The 17,358-nt window shown below is 45.5% G+C and overlaps 1 protein-coding gene across 6 annotated transcripts in view; it reads left to right on the top strand.

The window, feature by feature from the left end:
* The first annotated feature begins 15,623 nt into the window (after positions 1-15,623).
* The window catches only part of FARP2 (FERM, ARH/RhoGEF and pleckstrin domain protein 2), a 51,062-nt gene continuing 49,327 nt past the window's right edge, over positions 15,624-17,358 (top strand). For 4 of the 6 annotated variants that reach the window (XR_011854317.1, XR_011854316.1, XM_072143199.1 and 1 more), the window contains exon 1: positions 15,625-15,835. The gene's annotated coding sequence lies outside the window, so the exon portion shown is untranslated. Of the gene's footprint in view, positions 15,836-17,358 lie in introns of all 6 variants that reach the window. The other 2 variants (XM_072143197.1, XM_072143196.1) reach the window with 2 other exon arrangements.

Raw genomic sequence — 17,358 nt, 5'->3', positions numbered from 1 at the left:
CGGATAAAAAAGAATTGCTTTGTGATTTTTACCAAAACAGTTGTGAGTTCCAATTCCCCTTATTTAAACCAAATTACATGTTAAACTCTTTGTGCTTTTCTTTATATTTGCAGCAATTAAACTTAAAGAGAAGACTATAGTAAATATAGAAGGGGTAGAGCAATTCCCCATGTAGTTTACCATATGGATTAGGTTACATTCACATCTCATTTTTAGATCTCTGTTGTAAGGATGAGTCAGGAAGACCCCTACAATATCCTTACAGTGGAGGCCTGAGACCTATCCTACTGTATTCTCATATAGAGGGGTACGTTGTCCTGTTCCATCCCTTCCACTTGAAAGCGTGAAATAGAGTTAACGTTGGCAGCAGCCAGTGATTGACTGTTACGGATGTTTAGGGTGTTCTCCGAGTGATGCAATGGTACATCACTGGCGACACCACAGTGTATGCTCAGTGGAGGCCAGGAATGGATGCATTATAGTCTCCCATAGTCTATTATGACTTCCAATGAATGTATCTGTCGCTCTCCAGCAGGATGGAAAGATGTAGATTCCTGATGGATGTAAGATATACTTGCTAGATGGAGGCAAAAAGAATTGCCTCTGTCTGCCGAAATATGTCTATGGATACATTCGGCATATATGCAAGGAGTTTTTCTGTTGTATACACAGAATATATCCGAGAAACAAGATGGGTATATAGCCTAGGGCCATCTTCACACCGGCATGTTCTGCCCATAAAATACACATCACATTATGGCAGTATTTCCCAGAGACCTGTACCCCCAGCATCATAGTCCTTCACCTAAGTAAAAGTGAACTAATATTAAAAAGGAGAACTTCTTCAAGACTTGGGATCTTCTCTCACATATTCTGAATCTAGAATGTCTTTGATTTCAGGTTGATCTCTCCAGCGTACCTGAAAACTTTTTTTTTGGGGGGGGGGGCACTTTTTATGTGTTTCTTCAGCTGTTACCAAGCGTTCATTTTTTTTTTTCTGTCCAATACAAAAGGTAGAAACTCACAGCTCAGATAACAGATGTCTTTTTGTGTGATGCATTGGTCTTCGACAAGTAGGCATGTGAGAGAAATCACACCTTGGCCTTATCTGAAACTGATTACATTTCACGCCTTGTAGGAAGGAGGTTATTGTTCTCTGTAATCAGGTTGGCTGGTAGAGGCTGCAGCGACATTTGGTGGGATTACAGACTGGAGGTCAGATAACGACTGATGGTAGATGCTTAACACTCACTTCCTTGTCCCCATCTGCTGTAATCCTAATTTAGTGTACTTTTAGAACTCCAGCATTTAGTAGAAAACAGCATTTTTAAATATGCAAATCAGCCTGAGGCGCCCTGCAGAGTACCTCTTGGCTCTGCCACTAAGTCATTCATCCAGCCGGACTGGCATTGTCTACAGGGTGTGACGTCACCAGTTCTCCATCTCCAATTCTCAGACTATTAATAATAATCTTTATTTATATAGCGCCATCAAATTCTATAGCGCTTTACAGATTCTGGGGAACATACAAATAAAATAAGACATTACAAAGTAACACCAGTCGTGTGAAACAATAGGAGTGAGTGCCCTGCTCACAACAGCTTACAGTCTATGAGGATGAGGGGGTGACACAAGAGCTTACAGTGTATGACGATGAGGGGGTGACAAGAGGTATAAGCTTGTATAATGGTCCAGCCATTTTTAAAAGGGGATGGAATAAAAATAATTTAAAAAAAAAAAAAAAAACAGCCGCCATCTTATATACAAAGTCCATATTGAGTGGAACAGCAGAGAAGCATTTTCCGGTTAACAGACATGGGTAGTACCCAGAATTGGTTAATAAAGATTTATAGTTGCATGCAACTATAAAGTTGAAGCGTTGGGGGTTGGGTATTAGTCTGATAGACCGGGGTGGGGCATTCCAGAGAATTGGTGCAGCTCTGGATAAATCCTGGAGTGAGTAGGAGGTTCGTATTAAGGAAGAAAATAATCTGAGATCACTGGCAGATCTAAGAGCAGGGGTTGGGTGATAGACTGAGATGAGGTAGGGAGTTGGTGCAGCATCGCGCAGAGTTTTATGGATTAACTTAAACTGTATTCGGAAGGAGATGGACAGACAGTGACTGGAACAGACTGGAGGCATCCGTGTAATTTGTGTAACCTATTAGTAGGGTCTAGTTGAGAGGAATCCGAGGCACAATTAGTGTTTTAGAGGTTTCGATTGTAAGGAATGGTCAGATTCTAGAAATATTTTTTTAGTGCATTCGGCAAGAGCGAGCAGAAGATTGAATATACAATGCATAGGAGAGGTTGGAGTCCAGCACAACCCCAAGACAGCAGGTCTGCTGCCTCAGGGTTATGGTAACATCACAGATAGAAATGGAGAGATCAGGGTTAGGCTGGTTAGTAGATGGTGGAAAGACAAGTTCCGTTTTGGAAAGATTACGTTTCAAGAAGAGACAGGACATGATTTTAGAGACGGCAGAGAGACAGTCACTAGTGTTCTGAATTATGGCAGGAGTGATATTACGTACAGAAGTATATAGCTGGGTATCATTAGCATAGAGATGACACTGGAAACCAAATCTGCTGATGGTTTGTCCAATAGGGGCAGTATAGAGGGAGATGAGAAGAGATAATGGAATGTGCAGGGAAAGCTATGATCGCACATAGCGCATGTATGGCAGAGGGAGAACCAGTGATGCCACCGGCTCTCGGCAAATCTGATGGTAGAGGTCCTTTAAACCTGATCTTTAGGGCGCGGTCACACGTTGCGTTTTGGTTGCGTTTTCATTCCATTTTGCATTGCAATAGCTGAGGAGATTCCATTACTGTTAACATTTGCGTTTGCAAAATGTGATGTAAACACATGCATTAACAATGTGTTCACAAACAATGCATGCGTTTTGTAAATGCAAATGTTAACAGTAATGTAATTAGGCAAATCACCTTTCCTCAGCTATTGTAATCAAAACGCAACATGTGACCGCGGCCTTCGAGTTTAACATGCAGATAAGCTGATTACATTTGACTAACTTTGACTGCACTTCTACTTTGGACACCACTGGTGTACAAACTGCTAATTTATATCTGTGGACTTGCAGTAAAATCTGGTGGATTGTATAATGGCAGCTCAGCGGACGAGAGAAACTGCAGTGCAAATTTCCTTGTGGTGCATGGTACGTATCTGCAGCATGTCAAATCTCAGGATTTCATGGGTTAAATCTACAGCATATTCCTGTGGTATCCAAATTAATTTTGGCAGCTCAAGTCTCTACAACATCTTTTATGAAATAGTGTTATCAAGCACAGAATTCATTTCAAGTTTCCATGTAAATGCAGCAGTACTGTAACCAAGAACATATTGGATGTACTAGAACGATTTGCCATGTGGGAACAGGGTGCGCTCGGGCATGAATATAAATATAAGCACTTAATGGAAGAGGATGCCTCAAGGACGCAATGAATCTATGCACCTTGGTACAGTTGAAGGGTAACTTGACATTTAACAGAATTGTATAAATCAGTAGTGCATATGGTAAAAGTGAAAATTGTAATCCTTTTATTTAAAAAAATCTGTTCCTGTGTCCTTTTTTATCTCCTGCCTTTACTTATTTAGGCCTTTGTGTTTGGATGGTGTTTTGAAATGCAATTTAAAGGAAACCTACCATTTTATTTCATGCATTATGAACCAAACATACCTTGAGACTGCTGTAGTTACTCTGATGCAGAAACATATCTTGTTTGATCCATCAGCTGAGTGGTTTTTCTGAAAAAAAAAAATTAAAATTATGACATTGAGGTTCTCTTGCTCCTTTGAGTGGCCCCACGCTTTTCCTCTCACATTAGTTATGCACTGCACCAGAGAATGATGTGATCACTGTGTTATCCCTGAGAGGCAGAAGTAATCAATCACTGCACCTTCCCCCAGCTGCTGTGTATGAGTCATCCAGCTCAGGTTGATTTGTCCTGTCTAGACTGTTCAAAAAACTGTAATGTGTTTATCAACAAGCTGAAGCAACCCAGTTTTCCCAAGGTCCTGAATGTTATAATTTGTTTTTTCAGCAAAACCACTCAGCTCAGGGATTAACCAAGATATGATCCTGCATCAGTGTAGCTACAGCAGTCTCAAGGTATGTTTGCTTCATAATGCATCAAATCAAATGGTAGATTTCCTTTAAGTGCATTGGGTACCAGCTCCTACCAGATGTAGATATGTTTAAACTTGTAAACGAACTACCAACATTTAGGTGTAAATGCATTACTATTTGGGGGTTCATCTTCCCCGAATTGCATTTCAAAATGCAATTTAAAGTGTAACCATCATTTCAAAAAACTTTTGATATTTTGTAGGGCAGGTAAATTTAAGCACTTTTGCAATTGGATTAGTTACCCGAATCTTGCTCCTTCCTCTTGTATTCTGCAGACTTCCCCTAGATGTCAGCAATCTCACATATGAGGTTGCTAAGCTCGTCTTCAGAAAGAAACTGAGACTACGGAAGGAGAGACACGCACCCATCCCCCTCCCTGCACACAGCTGATCACCTCATGTATCCCTGCACACAGCTGATTACCTCATGTGTAAATGCCCCAGCACTAATGTAGTGACCAAACACCTGAACTTATCTCTCCTCAGCTTTCCCTACACTTGTGTATACACAAATAATCCACACAGACAGAAACTGCAGCCACCCCTCCCCCCCCCCCCATCACCTCGTACAAGGAAGTGGCAGGAGACAATCTCCAAGTCTGCAAGCTCTGCCCTCATGTGCTGTGCTGGAGTGTTACTTAGATAGGTACATAGCTAGATAGATGATAGATAAATAGATATATGGATAGGAGATACATAGATGGCTAGGAGATAGAAAGATATTAGATAGAGGATAGATATGATATAGATAGATGGATAGATAGATAGATAAAAATTAAAAAAAATGGTGGCTCTCCAAGTTGGAATAAAAGAATTCCTTTTTCACAAGAACTTGGAGTGCCACCATTTTTTGACTTTTATGTGTGAAAGGATTTAACAAACCTGAAGGTTGAGCACCCAATTTTTCCTAACTGGTGCAACTGAATTGTTTTAATTTTGCTCAGAATGACGGTTACACTTTAAGCACAACAAGTGGTCTTAGGCCTATTGTACACAAACTTCTACATTGCTTGAGCCACAAACAAGGGGCTCAAGCACTGGCGCACCACCCATGACTTAAGAAAGTTGAAGCACCACCCTGCTGGAAGACGAGAGAGTAGGGGCTTAGTTTTGGGGCAGTGTTGCCCCCCTCGTTAGAACATTGCATGGTCGCAGCTCAAGATGGGGCCCTGGCCAAAGAATTTAAGTGTTAAAAAAAAAAAAACACCATAGGGGATTACTACAATAAATCATTTACTCGTACCAGCCACAATATCATCTGGAGAATATGAAGTAAGTGGGGAGTCACACCATCTCGTCCACACCTTATCAAATTTTGCAGAGCAACTCCTACACTTAAGCCCCTTCCACACTAGCGAGTGTGATGCGATGAACTCGCATCACACTCGCAACGCAAGCTGCCGGGAACGCACGGCCCGAACCCTGCACCGCGGGAGTGAACTCAGCATGTCAGTTCACTCCCGCGGTGCAGGGTTCGGGCCGTGCGTTCCCGGCAGCTTGCGTTGCGAGTGTGATGCGAGTTCATCGCATCACACTCGCTAGTGTGGAAGGGGCCTTATAGATCACTTTTTCATGTCTCCGCTGCTGTTAACAATAAGATGACACGGTTATATATCATTTACCAGAGTTATTTCACACCATTGCGTTCATCTCATCACCCCAATGTTTACGCTGTACAGTACTCACACACTGAAGATTTCTTGGATATGTATTGGACCTGTTCATGCATAGAAATGTTCTATGATTCTGTGATAAATCTACTATCACTTCCCTAGAGACCCTTGGTATGCCTATCTGGGGTTATGGATGAGGAGTGCTAAACTCACGAAGTGTAACATTGTTCTTAGCTAGGAAAGCTATCGCCCTATGCTGGATGGAAAACTCAACCTTCCCTCACACAAAGGCAGATATTGGTGAATCAGATAGCAGCCTATGAGAGTGCGACTCCAGATTATATCATCATTGAGTTCTGGGATTAGAGTAGACTCTTCCATTTTTGAATGACTGTTAGCTTCTGTCTAGTAGGTCAGTGAGGTGTGAATATATGGTAGAGATTATACCTCCTGGGCCCTGTGATGAGTGGGTATAAAGAAATGACAGATTAGGATCAAGAAACTGAGTTTGTATGGCGCAGAAGCAAATATTTGTTAACATGCATTTGCTGCTATTGGTTTTGCTCTTTCATCTGATCAAAGGCAAGGGGAACACTATCCTCAAGGGTATGACCGCCCTAAGGGAGCCCCACCACCCTCCATCCTGCAGTAAATTTTCATTGTGCCATAGAGGAGTCTTCAACGGGCAATCAGAAAAGGGACATAAAAGTGAAGCTGACCTCCAGACTGGTTTAGTTACTTTATGAATAGGTAGCTGCTTCCTTCTGCCACCATTACCCGCCAGAAGTGACCACAATCTTGTGAGACCCAAATATTTTACCAATTGTTTCTATGGATATTGGAGAGAACCATGCAATAGCTGGGAACTTATAAATCTCAGTCGACCTTCAAGATAATAAAGAAAAATATCAGGTAGCGCCATTTCCGTCCGATGTTTAGGTCTCTGCAGTTTTCGATCTGGAGGAACCCCAAATAAAAGTAATTCTTAAAGAGTCCAAAATTTTGAAAAAATGTTTGGAAATCATAGTACAAAGAGACATTTTGGTAAAACCACTATCTTGACAAAATTTATCCTGCCTGCCAGTGAGAGAGGGTCTTGATGCGTTTTTAAACACACTGAACATTCATGCGTTTTTGCATGCTTACCATGCGTTTGGTTGGTTTGAATTAGTTTTTCTCCATTTGTGGAAGTTTAATCAGCTGTGAAAATGTTGATACAGCTGCTTACACTTCCAAAAATGAAGAATGAACAAACAGATTCAAACCAGCCAAACGCACGCATTTTAGTGTGTTTAAATTTACTGCGCTGTGTCGCGTTTTTGATGCATTCCAAAGGCTTCAGCCTTGATCACATGCTGAGGTTACAGTGGGGGACATTTACTATGGTGTTTCCGCCAGTTTTGTGGCGCTCTCACCACATGTTCTGCTCTCCTACCTATTTATTAGCTGTCGGGGACAGAAAAAATGACTTTTTCCGTCTGCTCCGACTCTTCTCCGAAAAGGGGCGTGGCTTTGGCGGAGTGGAAACTCAGACACAATTAATATGTGTCGCAGCCCTTTTTGGGCGCTGTAAACTGGCGGAAAGTAGACCAAAAGAAAACTGGTCTAGCAGGGACTGTTGGACACATTTCTGGTGCTCGGACAGATTTTGGTCCCAGGGACAGAAAATGGTCTCGGCGCCAGAAATGTCTCTGCACAGCTCCACAATATTAAATGTGTATCTTCTTTCCCAGAGCAGGTCGGTAACAAAGCCAATGCAGACACCGACACTTTAAGTAAATGTCTCCCATTATTGTGTTTCCACTGTATCTGTGAATGCACCCTTAAGGTGCTGTAACACATGCCAATAGCACTGGGTTTAAAAATGCTAGTGCGTAGGGTGGGTCTCGGCCCAAGCAAATTTCCGTTTTCAGTTAAACGCATGTGATCAGTAACCAATCAGCTCACTCCTCTGTTCAGGCGTTGCATTTGTAAACGCAGCGTTAGCGCCGCTTGTGAACGCACTCTGATAGAGCTGAATCGTTCATATAACTTATCTCAAGTACTTGGTATGGAAAAAGTTAATCTTTAGCCTCACTTCCTTATCGCTATGCTGTGTAGTGTCGCTATACACATTGCTCAGTTCATAACGCAATGATATCGCACAGGGGGCAGGTCTTGACCCGATCGCAAGGAAACGCATGCAATCGGTAACCAAGCCCCGGTGTGTTGCATTTAGGGAGCTGTCCGACGTTGCGTTTTGGCTGCGTTTGCCTGGAACGCATGCTGGGAACTGTCCCTAGTATCTCCATCAAACAATACTCGCCGGAGGAGAGCAGGACCGATCAGCTTAGGGCGCTGTCACACGTTGCGTTTGCAAACGCAGACGCAGACCAAACCGCGCCCACCGGGCGGTCCGCGGTCCAATCGCATCGGCGTTTTCAATAGAAACATAGAGAAACGCCGATGCGATTGGACCGCGGACCGCCCGGTGGGCGCGGTTTGGTCTGCGTCTGCGTTTGCAAACGCAACGTGTGACAGCGCCCTCAGGCTGCTGAAACACACACCGCTTTGTCTGAATTTGAAAACGCAGACAAAGCCGCGCCTACCAGGGCGGGCCGCGGCCCGATCGCATTGGCGTTTCTATGGAAACGCCTGTGATCGGCAACGAGCCGCCGGTGGTTTGCTTTAATTTAATGCAAAACACCGGTGCTTGTTCCCGATCTCAGGTGTTTCAATAGAAACGCTGATGCGATCGGGCCGAGGCGTTTTCAAATGCAGACAAAGCGGTGTGTGTTTCACCAGCCTCAGAGGGTCGCTAGCTGCAGCGAGTACCCAGATACGGGGCAGGAATACAGCATACTGGACTTGGTGTGGAGTTAATGTGAAAGAAATTATAATGACAATACCTGGTTGTTCTCAAGGCATTGAAATTATTTCAGGGATTGTACCCCAAAAACTGGCCTACAAGCCCTGTTAAATCTCCCCCATTGTGAGCAATGAAGACATGAGACTCTCTTAGTAGTATATCCCTTGGATAGGCTTGTGTATGACTAGCTCCCTAATAGGTCATTGTTTCTTAGATAATGAAAACTCATTGAACCTCCTCTACTACAAGGACCTGTTCACATTACATGATTTTGTTCTGAAAAGGCCTTTTGTTAAGTGGTGAAGTCTTTACGTGTTGTTTCTGCCAAAAGGCATGAAAAGAATCAGGGTACCACACCCTTGGCTCTAATTGTTGTAATTGCATTGGCCACTTATGTAACTGATACTGGCACTTCATGTGACTATAAAAGTGAATACAATTAATGTGTTATTTCCTGTGATTCCATAAGATTATATCCTGTAGCACTTTGCTTTCAACTATATTAATATACATTGAAATCTCTCCAGAAGTTCACTCTTTGAGACCATAACCCCTTTATCCACACTAGATTCCCTTAGGTCGAATTTACTTAATTTCCATCTGATATTGTTCATACAGATTTTATGGTCCTCTCCTCAAAATATAAAAAGATCTGCTACATGCAGCCTTGGCGAATATAATTAACAGGATGGACGTTGTGCAGATAAGAACGCAGTATAACCTGCGAGACCATGTGTCCGTTTTCTTTCTCTTCTTTGGCTGGCGGCACACGTGGCGTTTTGAAGCTGTTTTTGGGTTGCTTTTAAGCCGTCTTAAAAAACGCATGACAGGTTCAGGTTTTTGAGGATGCAATATTAAATGCATGCATTTTACATATTACTTTGCGTTTTTCTGCTTTGAAAGCGGTTTGTATCATTTCTGAAAGTGTAAGCAGCTGTGAAAATGTTAACACAACTGCTTTCACTTACAGCGATAAAGAAAAACGCTTTGAAAGCAGGAAAAAATGCATGGTAACATGTAAAATGCATGCATTTAAAAATGCATCCCCAAAATGCACCCAAGCATGTTCATGTGGAGATAGCCTTAATAGTAATATAGGGGCATGTATTAGCGCTTCTATGCCAGTTTTAGGCACAGAAGGGCTGAAATAATTGCAATTTCTTGTGCACTGCAAGGAATTGCTATTATTTTTGTGGCTATTCCACCTCTGCACCACGTGGATGGCCGCCAACGTATTATTCTGGATAATAATTTGGATCTGGCGTAGTTATGCCTGGTAGCGTGGCTGCCCCACAGATACGTCAAGAAGCCTATACAACAGCTTACTACTGACATCCTTAAAGGGGTTATCCGGGATTAAAAAATTTCTTATGTCCGGGCTGGGGAGGGCTATTTAAACACAATAAACATGTACTTACCTCCTCCGGTGCTGCCGATGTCCCGCGCCGCGGCCGGTCTTCTCTGTGCGTCGGTTTCACTACAAGTGCGCACAGGGAGCTTCCGGCCGGCCGGAAGCTCCCATGCGCACCATCTCCCAGCGCTTACATCGCTGAGAGATAGGGACGGATGGGAGGAGCCGTCCACATCGCGGACCGGAAGCTCCCTGTGCGCAGCTTCCGTGTCCCTGTAAACAAACAGGGGCACGGATCGAAGGGACCGCGGCGCGGGACATCAGCGGCGCCGGACGAGGTAAGTACATGTTTATTATGTTTAACTAGCCCTCCCCAGCCCGGCCATAAGAAATTTTTTAAACCCGGATAACTCCTTTAATGGCAAACAATGCCAAGCATGACTTCCAGGGCTGTTTTAAGGTTGTAACTAAAAGGTTACTAAAATTCTATTTTGGCTTTCCTATTGCCAACCTGCCATATGGTGCAGGGTCGGCTCCAGGTTTCAGTAGGCCTCTTGGCGACAGAGCCTCTGTGGGCCCCTTTGCAGTGAACTCAGGTGGCTGCATTAAAAATTCTGAAACTTAAACAGTCTCCTGTTCCCTAAAATATCCCCTTGTTTATCATACCAAACAGCCCCCTCATGGTTATTTTATATAAGTCCCCCTCACACCCTATGGATTCATTAGATACAGCTCCCCTTACCCCCATGGATTCCTTATGTACAGCCTTATGTGGGCCCCCCAGCAGCTCTGAGCCCTGGCACTTGCCCAGATATGCCCAGTGCTGGTGTTGGCCCATATGGTAACACAATCCCACGGGATGCACACAGAGCAGTGGACGGAAGTATAATGCATGGACGTTCCCTCTACTGGCTAAACAGTTGCGCTGGAACTGTAATAGTTAATACAGTGCAGCATGGATGTTCAGCCCGCAGAGGGAACATCCCTGCATTATATTTCTAATAGTTTCTTGCAGGAATACATACATCACGACATCACGGATTTGTCGGGACAGTCCTGGTTTTTAGGCGCTGTCGAACTGTCCCAGGGAGTAGGGAGAATGTCCCATGCTGTCCTGCATTGTCCTGCCTCCTGGTCTTTGCACCGACACACTAGGTTTGCAGAGCTCCTGCTGCCTCCTCTCTATTTAAAGAAAAAAACATAACTTACCTTGCCATCGTTCCTCTGCAGTCCTGCTTCTCTCCAAGATGATGAGGTGAAGGAGCGGGGCTATCTGAGGGGAGTCGGATGGTCTGCCCCCTCCTCCTCCACACCTCAGAGCCCTGGGGAGAAGAGGAAGGTGGACTGTGGGGGAACAATGGAATGGTAAGTAAGGTTATTTTTTTGTTTAATTACTAGGAGGGGAGAAAGGCCACAATAAGAGAGGATAGAGGACAGGGGCCGCAATATTCAGAGGATGGAGGAGGACAGGAGGAAACTGGAGGACAGGGGGGCTACAGGAGGAGGCTGGAGGACAGGGGGGGCTACAGGAGGAGGCTGGAGGACAGGGGGGCTACAGGAGGAGGCTGGAGGACAGGGGGGCTACAGGAGGAGGCTGGAGGACAGGGGGACTACAGGAGGAGGCTGGAGGACAGGGGGACTACAGGAGGAGGCTGGAGGACAGGGGGACTACAGGAGGAGGCTGGAGGACAGGGGGACTACAGGAGGAGGCTGGAGGACAGGGGGGCTACTGGAGGAGGCTGGAGGACAGGGGGACTACAGGAGGAGGCTGGAGGACAGGGGGCTACTGGAGGAGGCTGGATGACAGGGGGCTACAGGAGGAGGCTGGAGGACAGGGGGGCTACAGGAGGAAACCTTAGGACAGAAGGCTACAGGAGGAGGAGGCTGGAGAACATGAGGCTACAGGAGGAGACTTTAGGACAGGAGGCCAGAGGAGGAGGCTGGAGGACAGGGGGCTACAGAAGGTGGAGGCTGGAGGACAAGAGTCTACAGTATTGGGGATTATGGAAGATAGGTCGAAATTATACTATGTTTGTGGGTGGGGCAAGGGGGCTGTTTTTTTAGAAAAAGGGGTGGGACTTTTTGTTCTTCTTTCTCTCACTCAAAAGTTGGGAGGTATGCAGGAATAGGACATCTGCAACATCCCCCACCGGGGCCTAGCCCTTGAGGTGAGGCCTGGAGACAGCCGGGGCCCGCGGTACCGGAGTGGCTGGCGGTTGCGGCCTAAGCACGCTATTGTCACGGTGCTTGGTACGGGGGAACCGGAGGGCTGTCCTACAGCCTGGCAGGTCTCCAGAAGGGTGGTGTTGGCAAGAAATGATGAGGGAGAGGCGGCTATAGCGGATCTCCCTGGGGCAACCCCTCAATGTCCCGAGTGTGAGTCTCTGGGTGATGGACAGGGTGCCGGTGATGAAGGCAGCCGTATTAGCAGGGACCAGACGGAGACAGTAGTTGAAGAAAACAACTTACAGTTCTTTATTTGAACCGGCAGGAACCGCAGCAACGTGCCTTTAACAGGTAGATGGAGCGCTGAGATGCTTTTGGAGGGAGCCTCAGGAGATAGTTCACCAGCCTGGATGTATAGGGCAGGCTGGGAGGCAGCTGTGTCCTGGTAGGAAGCTTCAGCTTGTCCTATAGGGCTTCAGGTATCACCTTTAAAGGTAAGATGATACCCCTTTTCCTCACTACACTAACTCTAGTCTTAGACTCCACTCTTCAGAGGCAGGGGCTAGGCTCTTCCTGCTCTGGTATGGGCTAGACAGAGATTGCTCACTCACTCACTGATCTCTAGGATTCTCCTACACTGGAATCTCTCTGAGCTAGAATCCCCTAGAACAGTGATGGCTAACCTATGGCACTGGTGCCAGAGATGGCACTCAGAGCCCTTTCTGTGGGCACTCAGGCCATCACCAGAGATGACTCCAGGTATCTTCCTACAGTCCCAGACAGCCCAGGACTTGCTGTGCACAGAGGTATTTTAAAGTGACAGCTCCACCTGGGACTATTTTCTGCTATATCATACCTCCCAACATTTGTGAAAAGGAAAGAGGGACAAAATGGCGGCACGCGTATCCCCCCTAAGCCACACCCCCAATCACTCCCTGGCCACGCCCCAAATTTTAGCCAAATTAAAATAATAAAAATCATCTCAATAAAAAAAAAAATATATCCTCATGTACATCCTGCAGTGTCCATGTACAATAATAACACAGCGCCTCAACCCATTGAGCTATAGCCTCAGTGATTAACAAGGTAGAGAATTTTGGTAACTAAGAACTATGACTATATACTGCCTTGGTATATAGGGAGGGATCTTCTCAGATTATTGTAATTATTGAGACTATTATTATTATGGAGATTATTATTATTATTGAGATGATTATTATTATTTTTACCATTATTAATAATCATCTCCATAATAATAAAAATAATAAAATTTATAATAATAATAATAATAGTCTCAATAATTACAATAATAATCTCTGAGAAGATCCCTCTCTATATATCAATGCATTAGTCTGTGTCACAGTGTAAATGGCAGATAACATGTCTTAGTTACCAGAAATCCTCAGCTCTGTATCACTGGGCTTATAACTCAGTTAGTTAAGCTCCTGTCTGCAGTGCAGAGGGTCCCAGGTTCGAATCTCAGCCTGGGCAAAACTTTATGTAATTTAATTATATAAAGAGCTTGTGTCTGGGGAAGCCCTGGAGACCATATATGGACAGATGCTGATCTGGCCTGATGACGTGGTCCCTGCTCTGCGCTAAGCCCGACACTTCTCTGAAAAGGATTCCCTGCCCGATGTCTGCTCTGGGGAACCCTAGGAGATGCAGTGACCATATATGGATAGAGATCTGTACCTGATGACGTGGCCCGACACTTCTCTGAAAAGGATTCCCTCCCGATGTCTGCTCTGGGGAACCCTAGGAGATGCAGTGACCATATATGGATAGAGATCTGTACCTGATGACGTGGCCCGACACTTCTCTGAAAAGGATTCCCTCCCGATGTCTGCTCTGGGGAACCCTAGGAGATGCAGTGACCATATATGGACAGATGCTGATCTGAAGATGATGACGTGGTCCCTGCTCTCTCCGCTAAGCCCGACACTTCTCGGAAAAGGATTCCCTCCCGATGTCTGTAGAAGCCATTCTGTACTGTGAGTTCAGACTTTCAAAGTATTTACTATGCGGACACAGCGCCGGGACACAGCGGGACCTGGGGGGAGAATCCGTGACAATCTCATAGCTGCCTGTGACGCGGGGCAGAGGTACGAAAAACGGGAAAGTCCCGTCAAAATCGGGACGGTTGGGAGCTATGGCTATATTGGTGCCTCAGGTGCTGGTATCAATGAAAACTGTGACAGAGAAGGGAGTATAAATTACAAATTAATATTTTGTGTTGGCACTTTGCGATAAATAAGCGGGTCTTTGTTGTAGTTTGGGCACTCGGTCTCTAAAAGGTTTGCCATCACTGCCCTAGAACATTCCTGGCCAGGGGGTTTTATTACCTCCCTTTGGTCAGGTGGTGGCTGCTCCTCCAATTACATCTCAGCTTACAAAGGACAGGATGTAACACAGATCATTGGACAATAGCATCTTGCATCATACAAAACACTTAACCTCTGCCTTGCCAGGCAGGATTCACCGCTGCAATATCCCCTATGTCCTATAAGGACCATGTAGTGTGATGTGATTACATGCAGGTGGGACGTATTCGCAAACACTCCCTCGCCATTGCATCGGCGAGGGTGTTGCACATGTCTCATCTCTGACGTTGCGTCTGAACACAGCAGCAGCAGAAGTGTACGGGTGAGCCGCAAGCTCGGAGGCGAGGGGAAGGATGAGGCCGCGGTCACACCTCCCGCTAGGCGGCCGTCATAACGCGACGCTAGCGCACAGGGGTAGGTCCTCGGCCCGAACACACATGCGTTTCCAGGGAAACGCATGCAATTGATAAGCCGATCGCATGTGTTTCTCTGGAAACGCATGTGCGTTCGGGCCGAGGACCGCCCCCTGTGCGCTAGCGTCGCGTTAGGAACGGACGCCTAGCGGTACGTGTGACCGCGGCCTGAGTGCTGCTCCCCAAATCAAGGCAGGTATAGGACATGCTCTATCTTTCGCCTGAGTGAGGCCTGAGTCAACAAAAATGGTCCATGTGTCCTCTGTATGTCATGCGTTTTTGCGACAGGAATAAGAGATGCTCTTAGTTTTCTGACCTGTATCCGTGAAAATAACGTTATGTGTATGGTTTATTTGAAATGAATATGTCAGCATTCCAGATGTAAAATGAACTGATAGCACATGGACCGGAAATGTGTGTGCCTGTAGTGTAGGTCAGTACACACGTGGATTATGTTACTGGAAGTTATGGACTCTTATGTGGCTGCCTCCAAAGACATCACAGTTTGATACAAATGTAGGATAACATGCACTCACACATTTAACTAGTTCAAAGTTCTAAAAGAACTAAACAAAACATTTTTTTTTTGCCCTTAACAAGTATGGCCACCGCCGCTCCCCCGCTGTTTACTGTCCTATCACTAGGCGACCTTATCTTCTAACCAATCAGAACTCAGTGACGGCTCATTACACAGTATTAGACCAATGGCAAACTTTCTTAAATGTTTACAGTGGTGACGTCAGTAAAACGAGTAAGTAGTAGGCTGTCAATCACTTAGTGTGGGCCGCCCACTTGAGGCTGAGAATGTTTGTGTGGCGAAAAGACTAAGTAACTCCGCCCATTTGAGGCAGTGCGACACGCCCGTCAGCATGGCCCCGCCTCTCAGTGGGTGAAGTGGCCAATCCTGAGTGTATCCGTTAGTGTCGGTTGGAGTTTCGGTGCGGAGCGGCGGCGGTCTCCCGGGAGCCGGGTAGGTGGGGCTTATTATCGGTGTCTCATATAGTAAAGTGCGGGTAACGGGCTGCAATGTATGTAGTTTAGAGGGGGAGTTTCCGGCTGTCGGTGTGTGCAGTGCGTGTGTCCCACCATAGCTGCAGTACCTGCTATGCAGTGTGAATGTGACCCTAGCTGATATGCGTGTTACACCCGGGTCCTGCTGACATCCTCTGTGCTGCTGAGATTTCCTATAAAGGGCCATACACTATTAAATATCTGCATATCTAGGGTGGGCTGTGTGCATGTAATGTCATAGAGTTTGATGGAATATTTTTGCACCCCCACTGGGTGCCCCTGTATTGTAACTTCTGGAGACAGCGCTGTCCCTGAGAATGGGGGTCGTGAAACTGCGACAGGAACCCCAATCGCTTCCCCATAGAATAATTAAATGATTAAAATCCACATAGGAAATCTTACTTTCAGACATTGTCAATTCACCCTGCAGTTTTTTTTACCCATAGTTTTGTAGATTCGGATCTTGATCCATGAGGTCACTAGACGCACAGTCCGGCCAGGAGGATGCACACGTGTCCTTAAGTTCTGTCCATCTGAAAATGTCCATAAAGGGACATTAATGTCAAAATGATCTCAGCTCGTAACGTGTGACTGCAGGTATTTTTGGTACGTAGTGTCCGCATGTCACCCAGAGTTTCCAGTGACTTTACCATCATAATGTGGCAGTAGTTTAGGTGTATTATTCTCCGTTAGTCATCCGTATCTATTTATGACATTGGGTATTGGATTTAGGCTGTATTCAGACAGATTGTAAATAGCACAAGTCGGGCCACATAGCTCTGGACCAGGAGATTATCTGTCTGCATTCAGAGAGATCTACATCTCCGCGATTAAGGTCTCCTCCCGCAGCATACGTAACCTAATACATTCCCATAGTGTGAGTTGTGTAACATTTACTACAAGCCGGGACTGTTCCTCTCCACGTGTAAACATGGCTCTACATGTAAGCCTGCAGTATGATGCCATCAGTCCTGATTCACCGTACAAGGAGGTTTCAACCAGATTTGCCTGTATTACATCTCATGCAACTGTGTAAAACCCCAGACACCAGGGACACATGTTTTCTAGAATCCCCCTGTGTACTATAAACTATATTGGCTTCCCCAAGTTGCCAATACAGTTTAAATCTTTGACAGAATCCATGGGCAATAGACCGCCTTCTCTGCCACTTGCAGTGGGGTGCTTAGAGTTCCAAATAAAAATATTAATAACCAATGCCAAGGATGGGTCATGAGTATCAGATTGGATGGGGTCTAAAATCCAGAACCACCACAGCTGAAAAACAGAGAATGGAATGAGAAGCAGACAGCTCTGTTCTCTATTAAGTGGCTGAACTGAGTCACTGCAGCTTAGCGTCTGTACAACAGGATGAGATCTGATGTAACCTGGCCTCACCACTATGTATGGAGCAGTGCTGTCTGCTTCCTGTTCCACACTCTTTATTATCTACTGAGAACAATCGGTTAATGAGGGTACCAGATC

Source organism: Engystomops pustulosus, chromosome 3 (genome assembly GCF_040894005.1).
Source record: "Engystomops pustulosus chromosome 3, aEngPut4.maternal, whole genome shotgun sequence".
Taxonomy (NCBI): domain Eukaryota; kingdom Metazoa; phylum Chordata; class Amphibia; order Anura; family Leptodactylidae; genus Engystomops; species Engystomops pustulosus.
This window is presented reverse-complemented; position numbering and strand designations above follow the sequence as displayed.